General features: G+C 34.9%; 1 pseudogene; it reads left to right on the forward strand.

The window, feature by feature from the left end:
* The window catches only part of LOC144257020 (primary cilium assembly protein FAM149B1-like), a 45,769-nt pseudogene extending 29,738 nt beyond the window's left edge, over positions 1-16,031 (forward strand).
* Positions 16,032-17,759: the final 1,728 nt, after the last annotated feature.

The following is a 17,759-nucleotide window of genomic DNA, read 5'->3' on the forward strand; positions in this document are numbered from 1 at the left end:
ACACTAATGGAACATCAAAGATTTTTTCCTAATGGTCTTTATAGAAAAAGTTCTGAGATATCTCTCTGACATTATGTGAACCAGCCAAGAAGGTCATTCAAGTATCAAAGCAGTCAACTTGTTTTCTTCGCAAGGCATACCCTTAGTGAGAAGCATACATAGGAAGACCTCTTGAAAAAATGTCAGAAAAAAATCTAACCAATAAGAAATAAAATTAAGGAAAAAGAAGGAACATTTACTAGAAGAATATAGGTAAGAGATAAACCAGTTTAATAGTAGCAACAGAAATAATTATTCATTTCTTTCAGAGTGACTAAGTATCATACTAATGTTTGGTAACACTTCATATTTGCCTTTTTGCTAGTCATTTTTCACTTGACTTATTTGTATTAAGTGTTTAAGTTTGCTTAACAGCCTTCCATGGTATATATTATTTTCCTCATTTTATAAACAAGAAACTGGGGACACAGAGATTAAATAATTTATCTATGATCCATGATTAGTAAGAAACAAAATTCAAGTTTGGACTTAGAGCTTCTTACCTAATAGAGTCCCATCATTTGTATGATGTCCTGAAAGTTCTAAACCTAGATAGATAAAATTAAAAAGCTAAAAAATCCAATAGAACTATGATGATTTCCTCATTTTTGTTACTGTGAATTTTAAAATTATTGTTATAAGTAGAATTATAATTAATGAAATACATTATGATGATAAAAATCTTAAGTTTTAAAAATATTTTGACTAGCTGCAAATGAATATATTAGTCATTATTATACCTCATGTCTTTTGTGTGAATAATTAAATATTTCAAATTCAGAAAGTTTTTAAATAACTATTTTTTAAGATTTTGGCAAAAATGACTATATTACATTAACATAAAATTACCTCATGAATGTATCTCCAATTTGGTAAATTTGTAACCATTTCCCTTTTCATCCATCTCTGTATATTTCTGTTGTATGTCTATAGTGATGTAGATTGTACTTCAACAGATTATTACATATGGACAATGGATTTTGTGAGGTTATTTTCAACTCTCTTATTTTTTATTGTTTAAATTTTCATAATGGTTATGCATAATTTTTGAAAGCCATCAAAATAAGACAATATCATCAAAGTTAAAGAATGTAAAAGGAGACCATAAAATTTAACACAAGGTTCAAAATACAATGTTTTAACACTCAGTATGAATTGTGTAGTTAATTTACCCCTGAGTCAAATTGTTCTCATATTAATTTTTTAAGAAAAATCCAAATTCCTCTCTTAGACTTACCATTAAGTCTCTAAGACTTTGCAGCTTCCTTGAAGTTTACCTGAATCATGGGAGATATCCTTGCTCTGTGTTTTCTCAGTTTTCAAAAACATTGTGAAATATATAATAATTAAAATTTTAATTATGAGTGCTTTTTCTAGTTTTTTATGGTACATAAGAGTGAAAACTTAGGATGCCTTTCCACCACCTTTACATTCAGCATCTCTCAAGGTGGTTGGAAAATTCTAGAGGTTTAACAAGATGTGTGATTGACTTTAACACTCTGGCATGTTGGAGATACCTTAACTATTGTAAACAAAGCATTTTCAAACCATATGTTTTGAGAACATTACATTTTAAGTCCCTTATTTCCACAGTTAACTTTTGTGGAATATCATGGGAAAGAATCCTTATTGTCATAACTTTCTAGTCCAGGGTATAATTCGATGAAAATGGTGTACTAGAATTGTTGCTTCTTACAAAGACATATAACTGGATAGTAAAACTTATGCAAGTTTTTAATAACAGGTAGTACCCTTTGAAATAATTCTTATAAATTGCACATACATACCTCGTAAAAGAGAATTTGCAGATAAATCAAATTTTGGCTGCTAATTTTTTCTCCATATAATTTCTGAATTTATATCTTGAGAAATTTGTCTTCTGCTCTCTTAATTTGGGAATTTAAGGGAGCAGAACAAAGTAATAAAATTACTCAAACTATCAACTTCTTTGTTAAGCATAAAAAGAAATTTGTTAGATTTTAGAAGCATGACCATCAAATTTTTCTTTTCCCACCACTGTGTAGTTTTTTTTGTTGTTGTTTCTTTTTCCTGCTTTGATTTGTTTCTTCAAATTTCACTTTGCTATCATGTAATCAAAACCATGATTCCTTCCTAAAATCTACTCATCCTATATTATCTTGAAACAAAGAAATGCATATTTGTGCATCAGGGTATAGAGTGGGATGTGGTCAGTTTTCAGGAATTATTAAATTGTAGTGGATATTCACTCCCAATTTATGGCTCATAGAATGAGTCACTAACTTTTTTGTTACACAGGTATGAAGACAGTGCCTAGGAGGATGAGGTATTTCTTTCAATAATAGAAAAACTGACTTTATCTTTACCTCACAACAATATTATCACTAAAAATGTAAACTCTCAGCATCTCAAATTATCTTATGTTCCATGGGAAATTTAGCTGCTAAGGAGATACTGTAGAGGAAATGAAAATAATTACATGGGAAAAATTAATTGGCATTCACTCAATAAATACCAAAGTGCAAGTTGTGGGCTGATTTGAATGCTAATGCTTGAATTACAGGCATGAAATCAAAGTGCTATTTGCTTTCATCACAGAATGCCATTGCTAATTAAGTTATTATTATTATTTTTTTAGTAACTGTGCACCAAAATGGAATTCATAGGGAGTGCATGGATGCTTAAGGTTATTTATTTCTGTCCTGTGACTTCTTTTTTTTTTCTCCCTGAAACCATTTGTTGTACAAATTGATATTTACCAGGTGGTGAAAAAGTTTATACTCTCAACATTTCCTTCCGTTGAAATTAATGTTTCCCTTGCAAAACATTCCAAATCTTCAAAAACTTGTAGTATTAAATGCATTGTTACCATTTTAAAAACAGAAAATTTAAAAAGGCACAGAGTAAGTGATTAGTAATTAATGTGCCTTTATTTTTATATTAAGGAAGGAGACAAATCATGGATTTTTAGATATTTTTTAAAGAGGGAACTTGAGAGTTTATTTTTTTTTAGAGTTACATAACAGTGAACTTATTTTGTGTGGATTTGTGTCAAAGATAACACTTAAGAATATTTTATCATTTTATCATCAGGCAACCTGGAGAAAGTGCATAATAAATGTGTGTTGAATCAATGATGAGGATAGATGTTGGAGATAGACATTATTTTGTTAGAAAAATAGTTTATGTTCTGATTGTGGTATCAGTTGAGACATGAAGTTTGCTTCACTAGAAAATAATAATTAGCTTCAGGAAACTTGCCACAAGACCACTAATTGTCCCTTTAAGTATAAACACCTGTACTCAAATACATGTATATTCTTCGATTTATGTCTACTGTCAAGAGGGCTTTAAAGTCATTTTTCTGTAAGTTGTTTCTGATTTATCTATGTAATGCTCTGAATGTCTATTGAACAGCAGGCATATATTTCTGATGACAGTTATGCTATACCCTTAAAAATCATATTAATGGTATGAACAAAGTCATTGTGGGCCATAGAGAGAATACATTTTAAAGTAATTTAATAAATTCTATTTCTGTTAAAAAATTATCAGGGGATACAGGGGCAGATAAAATAAGAACTTCAACTTAAAACTTTAGAAATTTGATGTGTATAAAAGGAAAGACTATAGAAGGACATTTTTTTGGATGATCAGAGGAAAATCACATGTATAATATATGACAGTGGTATCAAAGGACAAAATGACACCTTCGGAATAATATTGTCTTAATTTTCCCGCATACATAAAATGTTGAGACCTGGAATTGGTCTGGCCAAAAAGCCAGTGGTGAAGATGAAAGTGGACCATTAACCATACTTAATTCAAAATAAGGGAATGCTGTACTTTAAGCACAGAACACTGACATGCAAAAAAAAAAAAAAAAATTGTAGAAAATGTTTACATGGTTTGCTCCTTCTCTGTCTCCAGTACCAGCTTCCACTTGTTCTTGCCTCCAGAGGGAGGGCAGGAGAAGTGCCAAGGAGCTATTTAAACACTGGGAAGTAGGGGAACCCAGAACATAATAAAGGTACATGGGCCATGACGGAATGAAGCAGACCCAGGGTGGACATTGGCTTGAGTGAACTTAGCTGCTCTCTCTGACTTTCCGAGAGTAAGGAAGAACTGAAGAACTATGCTGAGGCCTCTCCATCTCTTAGGTGGGATGTTTGAAAAGAGAAAGGTGAGGGAGGCTTCTTCCTGATGCTTCCCTGGGTCCCTCAGCTTGGGTCTTCTGGTTTCTAGGAGAAAAGCCCTTCCCTACTTTCTTTTGGACTGCAACCACCTGCTAATGAGCACATCCCAGGAAATACCTCATCTAGGAGGGCCAGCATTCAAAGTAAGGGAAATAAACAATAATTTGGACTTGTCCCTAATAATATAAACTTGCTCAAGGAAAGAGAATTCATCTAGGGATACATATAGAGGATATATTTAGAATACCTGATCAGTTCTATAGAAGTCAGTAGGAGAAAAAGCAAAATATAGAGGAAAGATAATTATTAAACAAATAGGAAAATGGTATGTAGTGTTTAAGACAGACATGAACCTGGAGATTAAAATGTGAGAAAAAATACATCTTGGCATGTTCTACTAAAGGTACTTAATCTCCAAGGACAAGAGAAACTTGTTCACACTTCTTGTAGGAAAACAATAGATTATTTACTTAATATAAGTTGTATGTATACTCACTATTTTCCAAAGGGTAGGCAGATGAGTCCTAAAGATGACCATGTCCTAATCTGTGTCACTGAATATATTATGCTAGGTGGCAAAAGGGACTTTGAAAGTATATAATAATTGTTACACACATTGCACAATCTGAATGACACTGGGAACAATTTCTATCCTAGAAACTCTAGTAGTGAACCTCATCCACTCGCCAAGTGATTTTTCACCTTGGGAAAATTGTAGCAGTGGAGCTAGACATGTCCACCTGCATTTGTGACATCCAGCATTTTGAGAAACTAAAGTTATACTCTTTCAATTGCTAAGTTTGTGGTAAATACTCATTGTAGCAGTTGAAGGCTAATAAAATTCTTAAGGAGTGATCTATACCCATGGAACAACCTTTCACTGGCTATACTAGAAATGCCCAGATGAAGGGGAAATATTTATAGACATCTGACAGAAAATCACTGAAACCAAGAATCTTATACCAACCTTTATGGGTGCAAGAAAGTAGTTTCTAGGGGTTGGGGTTGTGGCTCAGCGGTAGAGCATTTGCCTAGTATGTGTGAGGCCCTGGCTTTGATCCACAGCACCAAATAAAAATTTTAAAAAAAATATTGTGTCCAACTACAACTAAAAAATAGATATTTTTTAAAAAAGAAAGCAGTTTCTAGAAAGATGTGGATCAGTGAGTACACAGTCCATCTGAGAAAATGCCACAAGAAAGAATAATAAAACATAAAAACATGAATAAAAGATATGAGTTTATCTGTGAATTATTGCATATATTTATTTAATTAATATTTCCTGAGAGATTATTATATTCCAGAGTCTCTTTAAGGGTAAAGATAGAAGTATGGGTAAGTAAGTAGTTAGTCTTCAAATAGTTTATACTATAATTGGATGTAGTTAAGATGGCAGACAAATCATAAATAAGGACGTGTACTTTCTATCTTGATTACTAGTAAAAGCTATAAAAACATAGCAGAGTAATTGTGTAGGGAAGGATAGTGAGGTGCAATTTCAGATAGTTTGGTCAAAAGAGACTTTAAGGAGCGATATTTGAGGAGGCACATGTGATCTCCTCATTGGGGGTAGTATGATCCAAGATATGCCTATGGATGGAGCAACCAATCTATAAAGAAATAAAATGTTTCATTCTACCGTGTGTATATATGTGACTGCATGACCAATGTGATTCTGCAACCTGTTATACTCAGAAAAATGAGAAATTATATCCCATCTGATTCAAAAGTATGATATGTCAAGATCATTGCATTGTCATGTGTAACTAAGTAAAACAAATAAAATTAAAAAGAAAGAAAACAGTTGTTATACCACTAGTGCCACCAGTTTTGAGGAGAAAAAGAGAGACCCTTGACCAAAGTCTGCCCTAAGACTGTTTCCGTGGAGAGCCAGTCATTCTCTGCCAATGAGCTGTGTTTCCTTCATACTGTGTCATCGAAAGTGTGTCATTCCATGGCGTTGCTGGCTTGTAAGAATGAGGATCAATGCTAATGGGATAATGTCTATAAAATAAGGTTTCAAACTGATCAACTCTCATCGTGAGAAAAAAATTTAAAAAATAGCATATTTACTGATTTTAAAAACATTCCCTTTTGGTTTAATTTTCATTCCAATTAGAAAAAGTAGTGCAGAATATAAGATTTAATTGTGAATATTGTAATTACTATTTAACTCCTTGATTAATCACCTTAAGTTTACATAATCAAATATGTGAAAGTTCTTTCAAATTTTCTAAACATTAAAGCTCACAGGAGCAGTGTGCCTTAGGTCAATATTGCCACAAGCCAGGTCTTCCAGTAAATTTCTTTATAGAGTGTGTCATTCATTGGCCTTGTGAAACTGCTCTTTGAACAAATATTGATCAGGAAAACAGTTGCAATTTGCAGTGGAAAAACATCATTTAACAGGAGCTTATTCTATATAGTTTCTGATATGTTTGACATTAGCTTACAAGCAATACTTCGGAGAATCACTGACTTCCAAGAGTGTTGGTACTTATATGCGTTTATATTTCATGCTGTAGAATTATCTGTGAATATTATGCTCTGTGAGCAGGTATAAGTTCATTGATCATCCCTTAGAAGGTAGAAATTTTTAAATTATTTGAAGCAGACATTATTATGAAGTTAAAAGTGTTTTCATTGTGACAGATTTTCTCTGGTACACATAAGATTTTAATAATCATTTTAAAATTTGGATTCAAGTAAATGTTTTAATAAAGTAAAAGTCATTTTTACTATGATCAAAAAATCATGGGTTAAATGATTTCTTACATGGGGAGATTAGAATGAGAAAGAGAGGAAAATAAAGGAGGATAAAGTCTCAAGAAAACAGAAGGGAGCCCAATACAGTAGAGGGAAGGGATCCAGAGGGAGGGAGGAAGAGACACCATGGGGAAGTACTGAGGAATGAAATCAACCAAATTACACTATGTTCATTTCCATATATACCACAATGAATTTCCTATATGTATCAATAATGCATTAATTAAAATACTGTTACCACTACTACTAATAGTAGGGAGATTACTATATTATGGCAAGAGGATCTGGGGAGGAAAGAAGGGAGAAAATGGAAGGTACTGGGGAAATAGATTAAACAAATTACATGTGCATGTATGAATATAAAAATAAACAATACATAATTTTAGGAGTTAACTTTTCTCAAAGAAAGAATATTTAGTTAAAATGAGACTTAGTAAATGGATACTTTCTTTTTATTTATTGGATAACCAAAAATTAAATGACTAGTATGATACATATCATGGTTCTAAATATTATTGTACAGTGGAGCCTATTCCTTTTTCAGTTAATATGGATGAGAATTTTGTATAGGTGTTTGAATAGTTCTTTTTTTTTTTTAAACTAAGATTGTTCTTAATGAGATTTAAACAGTATTCTACTTAACAAAAAAAAAGTGGAGGTTTAAGTTTTTCAAACGAGTTTCAATTCTGAGTCTTCCTTTCCATATGGCGTGCTCAGTTTGGTGATCTAAAACTGTGAGGGCAGGAACTGTGCCTGTTTGTTCATTTTGCTTGTGTTCTCAGAACATAACATGGTGCCAGATATACTTATTCGGTATTCTTCAATCTCAGTACTTTTACTGAGTGTTGAATGCAAGTTGCCTTTTCCTCTTCTCCCTATTTGTAACTTTTAAAATCACAGTGACAAGCATCCATATGTCTAAACATTTTTTTCTAATGTTCAGTTATCCCTTCTTGATACATACTAATATTGGGGCTTATTTGGAATTACTACAAATGTCCTGCAACATGTCCTCAATAATCCACCAAAGGAAGCAGTAGTATATTCTGTGTGGGAGAAGCATCATGGAAAAAGAAATGCATTCCTTACTGATACAGAATAATTATCTTACTTTATACAAATTATGGATAAAATGTGACTAAAAATATATACTATGTAAACATACTCAAATATTCAAATAAATGCATGTGTTATATTTAAATATAGGTTGAGTTTCTCTTATCTGAAATGCTGGAACTCAGATCCCTGATACTTTTTGCATTTTGGGATATTTGCATGTATGTCACAGGATACCTTGGGAATGGGAAGGAAGTTAAAACAAGAAATTTGTGTTTCTTATATACCTTTTACACATAGTCTGAAGGTAATTTTGTAAAATATTTTAAATAATTTTGTACATGAATAATTGTAGTCTCTTTCTTCAGTCTCAAATTTGGGACATGGACAGGGTTAAATACAGGATGAATCTAAGGCACATGGACTGAGATTACGGGAAAAAATGTAATTTTGCAGAGAGAAATCAAGTGTCAGGCACAAGGGTGTGTGCCTGTAGTCCCAGCTAGTAGACAGGCTGAGGGGAGGCAGGAGGAACACTTGAGCTTAGGAGTTCAGGGTCAGGCTTGGCAGCATAAAGAGACTGTCTCTCTTACAAAAGAAGTTGTAAATTCTTACCTAAATTGAGAGAATGAATACTCATCAGTGCAAAATAACTGATGCACGCTGAGGACAATGCAAATAAAAATTATATTTTCATTACCATCATGTTCTATGATAATTCTTCATATTTCCTAAAACGCTACAAGTGAGGTGACCAAAATAATGTTATATCATTTAATGTCAGTGTTTCAAATGTTCATGAAAGATTTGTGATGCAAAATAATGATGCTCATCCAGGTCATATAAAGATTTATTCTTAATATTAAGCAAAATCTTTATATTCCTATATTCTAGATGCTATACATATGAACATACGTGAATATATATGAATATATATGAACATTCAAATTGACAGTGATGTGTGTTCATATATTATGTAAGTCATGTGCCACCTAGCAATGTTTTGGCCAATCAAGGATGGCATACACTGTAGTAGACCCATACATTTATATTGTCCAGTGATGTCAGAGCAATCTTAGACTGTGTAAGCACATTCTAAGTTGTTTGCAAGATGATGATATTGCCTAATAATGCATTACTCTGAAAATGTCCAGATCCTTATGTGATACATGACTGTCCTTAAAGCATCACTTACTCTGACCCTTAGGACCTACCTGCCGGGTTTTTGTTTTCGAGACTAAAAGGCTCAGGGGTCACTCTAGTTAAACTGGGCTGCACGAAATAACCACACAAGAGACACAAATACCTTTTTCTATGGGGTTGCTGTGACAGCTCCTCTGACCTTAAGGGTCTGCAGAAAGAGAGAGAGCGAGAGCATGCACTGACCCCTTTTATTGAGGAAAAGCTATTCAAATGAGGCAAGGGGTCAGGTTTCAGGGGCTGAGTCTATCTTCATGTTGTCCACTGTCGGCAGGTTGACTGACACCTGGGTAGGCCACACCCAAGGGCACAGTAAGAGAAGGGGACACACACAAGGCACTTCCATGGAAGATTCTATCCTAAAGAAGGCAAGGGGTTATATTACAAAGGAACAGGTGAGCATAGCTTCACCCATGGGGCTGTGGCAAGAAACACCCATTTCTGTGACTGAGCGCCTCAGCACCCAGCTGGGGAGTGTAACTCAGTCACCTGTAAGGTTGGCCTCCCACATATTCCCCCTTTTTTAATATAAAAAAAAGAATGTAACTGGAAATTTTCTTTCAGTCACTTGGCTCTTGGTCCAAGGTCATCACAATCTGCTATTGAAACACAAAAAGAATTAGTAGAAAACATATTATCTTCATAACAGTCAACACAATAATCTGGATTATTATTACCTTGCCAAACACTCATCAGAAGATTTTTAATCTTTTCCCAATTTTATTGGGAGGCATTGTGTTTGGCCACAGTAACAGACATTTTTATTGCCATGGCATTTAGGCCTCTCCATAAACCATAGAGCAAAGGGCTCACTCACATTATTTATTACATTGTCTTCTAGAACATCATTACTTAGTTCTCATCCTTTTATCAGTACTTATCTGACCATGAAGGAAGCTGGATGTAATTTAAGTCAAACATTAAGAAAATCTAAAAATTATAGCCACAAAGGCCAAAATTGAATAAGGAATAATATTTAAAGTAGTTACTTTAGGGATAATGAGATCAGCAGTTTGTGTAGGTCTGGTTAATAGACATACACCTATTTTAAAGCCTGAATATTAACTTTAGCATATTATAGTTCTGAAATATTAGCTGGCAATAATTAATGAGGCAATAAGTTGTATTTTTATAGGCTACAGGATATTTATCATTTTTTCTCTTCACTCTCATATTTAAGGAGTTAATTAGGTCTGTCAGTAATACAAATATCCTTGGAAAAATCTATTTTAATAATTTTTTTAACAATTATCCATAAAGGTAAATGTAGTCTTAGTCACTAAAGTCCAGCATAATTGGCTGGCTTAGGTTTTTTATCTGCTGTCTAGCATAAGTTTCTGTGTGGTCAATTTGTTGCTCAGCTATTTGGCTACCTCAGCCACGGGAGCTGGTGATAACTGACTGATGACAAACCTCAAGTCAATGTCCAGTAGCTTAGTTTCTTTTTGGAATGTACACAACTGTTACAGGGTTTGAGTGGGGCGTGCCTGTCAATCTATATTAGCAAGATAATATCCATAAGCCAATCATCTTCTGCCTAGTGTAACCATACTGTGAGGAAACTTCATATGTTCGTTGCTGTTAGTTGCAACTGAAGGCTTTTCTAACATTTTTTCTTTTTTTTTTTAAATTTATTGTCAAAGGATAACCCTGATGAGAAAAGAAAGGAAAAGCATAGAAAAAAATGAGAACCAAGAAAGAGAAAAGCATCCAGACATGGCCCATTCCTGTAGCTGCATTTGTCTCCTGCTGTGGTGAGCAGACAGTCACTGTTGACTAGTCTCTGTCACTAGGGTTCTGATCTGAGCTGGATGTGGGGAGCAAAGCAGCCATGGGGCAGGAGACCTCTCTCCGAAGGGGAGAAGAATTAGGCCTTTGCACCAGTGGGGGGGTGAGGTTCTTTGCCTCACCTCTGTTGGCCCCCAATTTTCTCCTGATGGCCCCTCTGCGACTGTGCCTGTCTTAGGTTGTCCCTCCCTTGAGGAATCTTACCCGTCACTGGCTAACCAGCCATTCTCCGGGGCCAAACAGGGTGATGTGGACTGTGCATGGCATCGTCCCTAAGAGGGCTCTCTGTCTCCTAGATAGATAATGCCCCCATGGCCTCCACACCAGCATTTACCCTAGGATCAGCCAACTCAGGTTTCTTCTCCATGGAGGGCTCAGCTCTCAGCACTGGGCTGGTAGGAATTCGTTCAGGAAGGAAGGAGACAGGCCATAGAAAGACAAACTGTAATATAGTGACAAAGCTGAGAGAGACAGATGAAGAGAGATCCCTCATACAGAACTGGTCCTTAATTGGTGTTACTCACATCTGGTCCATAGCTGCTATCCATATGGATGCACAACAATCCACTATTTTAACACTGTCTTTTTCTCAAAAGATACTTCCAGACAGTCTGCTTACCATAGAATCAATATATAGGTATAACTGACCATTACAGTCAGGACAATTAATTTAGTTTCATGGGTGGACTTTCCAGTCCACACTGCAAGACACATTAAAGGTGGACCTGGAAAATGGGTCCATACAAGTCTTTTTATAATTTTTATTTACCTGACAAGCTCGTGAAGCTGCATGGCTATAAGCTCTGTAGCTGGAAATTGACCTTCCTGCACCAGGTTTCTCAGTCATTATCATGATGAGTGGTTTAAACTCTCCAAACTCTCCTTTGATATCTGATTTAATTTACAGAATCATGTTCAGTAACATTAAGACTCTCAATATTACAATTTAAGAAAAAAACTTTTAAAGTATTTTGTAAAATCTAGTGTCTCTCCGGGATCCTGTATTCCCCCTTTTCCTTAGATAAGGAAATTGAGTAAGGGCTTGGCATAAGTCATAGTATTATTAGTTTAAATTATAGATAATAGTATAAGTATTTAAATGACTAAGAATAGATTTACCTTTTATTGATTATTAATTTTTTTATATAGACTAGTCGATCCATCCTAACAATTTAGAAAGAATTTTTAATCTTTTTGAGAGAAGGTCTCAAAATCTCTATATTTTAGAATATTATCCTTTAAATAGGTATCTCTTAATTGCCTTTAAAAAATATGATGAAGGTTATTTTTTGTATAGGGAGCAGTATATAAATCTTACTGTATTTTTTATGGACAATAGATCTAGTTAGAGAACTTATATAATATCAATGAATTTTTTTTAAGTTTGTAACCTTTATTGTTTAAAATTAACATATAACTTTAATTTGGAGAACATTAGTCTTAATAAAATGGTTTTTTAAAATTTTATAATTAACAAACAAAATATGTAAAAATTAGTATCTCAGTGTCTTAGAATTAATCAATTTTAGTCTCTAAGGACAATTGTTAAAATCGGGATTTAAGTTAGTAGTTCAATATACTTAATGTTTAATCAACAATGTGAATTTATTTACCAAAATTAATCTTTATCTTAAACAGTAAGAATTATTAGGCAATAAGGATCTTTCTTTAAAGAAATAAACTTACATTTTAATAGGTGTTTATCATGTCAAAATATGGACAAAATTTTAGCTCAATTAGTATAGTTAAATTAGGAAAATAACCTGAAATATCCTTAAATTAATTATAGCCAGTTTAGTATATATAAATCTCTTTTTTAATTGTTTTAACTTTTTATATCATCTGTTTAGATAACAATATAAAAATCTTTTTTACTTAGGAAAATGAATATAAAGACCTTGTTTTACCCAAAGATTATTATTTTCTTCTTTTTAGGATCCATGTGTGGTTTTTTGTTGTTGTTGTTGTTGTTGTTGAAGCATCTTTTTCTTTTAGAAAATTTTTTTTTGGTTATACTTTGGAACAATTTCTGAAAACCTTAGAATTTATAAACAAATTATTATACTTTGATAAGAAATATCAATGAAAATATAGTTAAAATCCTTAGATATTTTGTAGACATAATTATAATTATTTATCATCTTATGAGTTTGAACAGTAACTTTGAGAATTAGAAACTACTTGAAGATTGTATTTTTACTTAAAAGTAAATTTATAGTAAACACATTTATCTCAAATATCTGTAACTGAAAAGGCAGAGTATCTGATAAATGTAAATATAAAACATAAATTATGGGTTTTCTGTTGAAGAAAAACAATTGGGCAAATATAAATTAACTAATCAATTAGGCATGTGCTAATTATTCTATAGATAAACAAATATAGGTTATCTAAAAAATATATATTAAGAATAAGAACATAAATTATAATTGTATTAACTTTATATGTAACCACGTGGTCTTAAAATATTTGGATCTATTTTAATTTATTTTTAACTAGGAGTGCACTCTTCTATGTGACGTCACTTGATGTAACGGAAATAAAATCCTTGTGCATACATATTTACTTCTTATAGTCAGAAATGAGAATAAGGATTTTTTGGTCATCATAGGAACATTGTCGGCTTTGTTCCTGTGGCAAGCAAATGCATCCTCATAACCTCCAAAATTAAAAGTAAAATATAAAGAAGTATGTTTGATATCTCTCATCAATAGAACATTATTTAGTAACACAATTATAGAGAAAAGTCAGGTTATTTAACTTAGAACTAACTTAAATTTAGGACTGTAACATAGAAACCTGTGGAATTAAATTTTGTCTGAAAAAGATATCTTTCGTTAGCATTTACAGGTAGGCATTTTTAAAAATACAGGCTCTGAGCAGCTCCGGTAGAAATCTGAAACACAGTAGTACAGGTTAGTGGCTGGAAGGCCGGACTAGACGTCCTGTCTGAGTGACTGTGGAAGAACCAATCGGAAGCCCGCAAAAGTGTGGGACCAGAAAGAGTGGACCAGGAAGCCGCTCTTCCCGCCAGGCACCCCATGGTTACCATGGTGATGAAAACAACATGGAGTCCGATGCCCATTTTCGGGGCAAAAGTTCCCCAAGTTTTCCTAGCCAATTGCATTTTGTTTGATTTTGTCTGCATTTCCCCCCACCTGGCCAAGATCTTACTGCGGTAGCAGCTTGTTGTCTCTGCGACCTGCGGTTGCAGCTCATGTACATCCTGTACTTTTTTCTGTGTCACGTGGGTGCTCCAAAGGTTTTTTACCAGCGAACGCTAGCATTACCATCAGATCTTAAGTTAGTCTGTGTTTGGCATTTAGGTCAAGTAATTCAAGGGTTAAAAGCACTGCCAGCCACAGGGGCTAGGACCCCATAGTGAGCCGCTTCCCCATAGTGAGCAGTAAGCAGCAGAGGCTAAAGTCTCTTGTCCCCAGTGGCTGAGTTACAGCCAATCTGATTCATAGGACAATCATGTAGTAAAAATACAATCACTTTTGATTCCCAAAGTGAGTCTGACTTCACTCAAGAATCACCTTTAACATCAGGCAATGCTGGGAATTCAGGATCTGCTTTTCCAAGTTATAGTGGCACAGGGATCTCTACAGAAGGCAGCTCAGACTTCTCCTGGGGATATGGTGAACTTGATAAAAATGCCACTGAAAAAGTCCAGGCCATGTTCACAGCCATTGATGAGCTCTTATATGAGCAAAAGTCAAGTGTGCATACCAAGAGTCTACAAGAAGAGTGCCAAGAGTGGACATCTAGCTTTCCTCACCTCAGGATTCTGGGTAAACAGATAATTACTCCAAGTGAAGGTTATGGATTATATCCTAGATCCCCACCTGCTATTTCAGCTTCACATGAAGCAGCCTTGTCTCAAGAAAGAGATTCAGCAATATCCCCTGGTTTGTGTGCTGTGGAAAGAGAAGACAACTATATAATCTGCTCAGAAGGAATAGTTGAGGAATACCTAGCTTTTGACCATACAGATATGGAAGAGGGATTTCATGAAAATAAATCAGAAGCAGCTACAAAGGAACAGAAATTAGGGTACCCTCCCATTGCTCCATTTTACTGCATGAAAGAGGACATTCTTGCTTATGTGTTTCGCAAAGTGTGGAGCAAAACTGTGAGCTGTTTGGAGCAATTGACACGTAGTTACCGGGAGGGATTTCCTTCTGATGGTGAGAGTAATGTTGCAGTCACCAGACAGACTCAGAAAGTCTCTGTGCTGAGTGAACCACATACTTTGGTGTTACCTCCAGTGCCACAGTCCAAGGTGCTGTCACCTCGAATCTGATGAGTGTCAAGCAAGTGGTCATCAGCCAAATGCGAATGGTTTCTTGATTCATGGGATGCCTCTACAGCCAAGAAATCTCTACCTAATTGATAAGCTCCTAGATCTTGATAACAAGCTACTTATGAGGCCTGGGTCCAGTACCATCTTTTCAACCCGAAATTGGCCAAACCGAGCCTTGGAGCTTAGAACATCATGTCTGTCATATAAAGTGCAGTCTGCCAAGAGACGTAATCCCCCACCATGTACCCTTCATCCAATCAGCACAGCCACTCATGCACTGGAACACCAAGACCTGTGGAAGAAATCCTCAGAGGGTCACAAGTCCCTTTGGCAATACCCCTGAGTCGAAATAATCTGCTGCCACCTATTGGCACAAGTGAAGTGGAACACCTGAGCCCTGTGGGGCCACAAAGGCAAATGAAACCCCATGGTGATTCCAGTGGAGCCCGAAGTGCAGTGGTGGATGAGCCTAACCAGCAGCAGCCTCAAGATAGGCTCCTTTTATCTAACTTCTTCTCCAGGCCCAATACAGCTCGGTCATTTATGCCAGAAACACAGTATCAGCCTTCACATGCACTTGAGTACCTCATCAAGCCTGACCCAGTAGGGGATCTGCAGGTCCTCATTTGCATGCCTCTATAAAAATCTCAAAGCAGAGGTGGCCAATCTCTAAAACCAGGCAGGGACCAGAAGGCAAATGAGAAGAACCTATCAGGCTGCAGCAAACATGTGGGAAGACTTCAAGAATCAGTGTTCGACCATCAAATGATGGAGAGCGTGTATACAAGATCAACTAGAATCCATCCATTAAGTGGTACTTGAATGCATTCTAGAAAACACCATACTTGGAAAAGAGATAAAGCTCACAGCTCTGGGCTCAAAGGACTCATAGTCTGCATAGCCAAATCTATTAATACATTTGTCTTTTATGGTAATTTTCTATCCTTTTAAAGAAATAGTATTCCAAGATAAGGGAGGTGTGAGTTAAAGAGGTAGTAAGTGACTGCTATTTCAATTTTACTACTGAAAAGTTTTGATCCCTTTGTTGATATCCTAAACATTAATTTCTATTTTCTCCTACTTTTCATAGATAGCTTTTTATTCCATTGGAAAATGTGTGAGGTGATTGATTTTATAGTCAGTTATACTGTTTCCTTTATCTCTCTATTTGGATACTTTAGATCATATGACCTATCTAAAATAGGCGTTAATATTTGTTAGTGTTCTGTTTTTCAAAATGACCTCTTAAATTCTCAAAAATTTTCAGATTATTTTGATAGTGATATGTTGATTTTTCAATAAAACTACTTTTTTTAGACTTGTAATAAGGCTATGAATTTACCTGATATTTGGTCAACACATTGAACTAAAGCTAAACCTTCCATTTTTGTCTATTTTATATATTTCAATTAAATTTTATAATTTCTTCAGGACCATTTGGAACAATTACTTCTAAGTCTGTTTATGGCAAAACAAGGCTAAAGGCATTCAGACTTCTAGAGGGACCTTAAAAAGCCCCTGAATTTGTCATTGTTAATGAAGTTAATTCAAAGGAATAATCACAGAGAAGTAGTATTGGCTATCCATGGGGAGGAAAGAGAATAGCAGACCTGGAACAGTAGGCCCCTATTCAAACTTAGGCAGCTGGAGTTCCAAATTGGCCAGATTGGTGAGAAATTAAAAGATTGGTATCTTCTATGCCACTAAAAAATTTTACTTAAAAAGTGAATTAAAAGCCTAGGAATAAGTCCAAATATAAATAGTCAATGTGAGTATTGTTATGGTTTAGATTTGAGGTGTCCCCAAAACCTCATGTATGAACTATGCAAGAAAGTATAAAGGGTGAATGACTGGGCTATGAGAACTTTAACCCAATCAGTGAATTAATTCACTAATAGGGATTAACAGGATGGTAACTGTAGCTAGGTAGGGTGTGAGCAAAGGAAGTGGGTCACTGGGGACATACCTTAGGGGTACATATTTTGTAGTAGGTGAGTGGAAACTGTCTGCTTCTCAGAGTGATGTCTTGAGCCTCTTTCCTCTACCACACCCTCCCCACATGATATTCTGCCTTGTGGTGGAAGACCTTAGACAGCACAAAAGAATTTCCCAAGCTTTCCCTGCTCAAGATGTTAACTTTGGAGCAGAAATAATGCAAGGTGCTAAGGCTATCTATCCTCAGGGAACATCCTAGAATACAATAGTAGCACTCCACTCAGACTAAAAATGCTGAAAGAATGTGGGAATACATCAAGTAAGACTCTGTATGTAGAAATTTGGTTACCCCAAAGATTAGAGTTAAAATAGTTCAATGAAAGTCATAATAGTCTTCAAGAGATCAGGTTCTCTGTTATCTACCACATTGGCTATCTGAATCTATTGTGGAATTCTCATTTACAAACAAGATAGTTCTGACCAATAGGTCAATC

Source organism: Urocitellus parryii, chromosome 9, assembly GCF_045843805.1.
Source record: "Urocitellus parryii isolate mUroPar1 chromosome 9, mUroPar1.hap1, whole genome shotgun sequence".
In the NCBI taxonomy this organism is placed as follows: domain Eukaryota; kingdom Metazoa; phylum Chordata; class Mammalia; order Rodentia; family Sciuridae; genus Urocitellus; species Urocitellus parryii.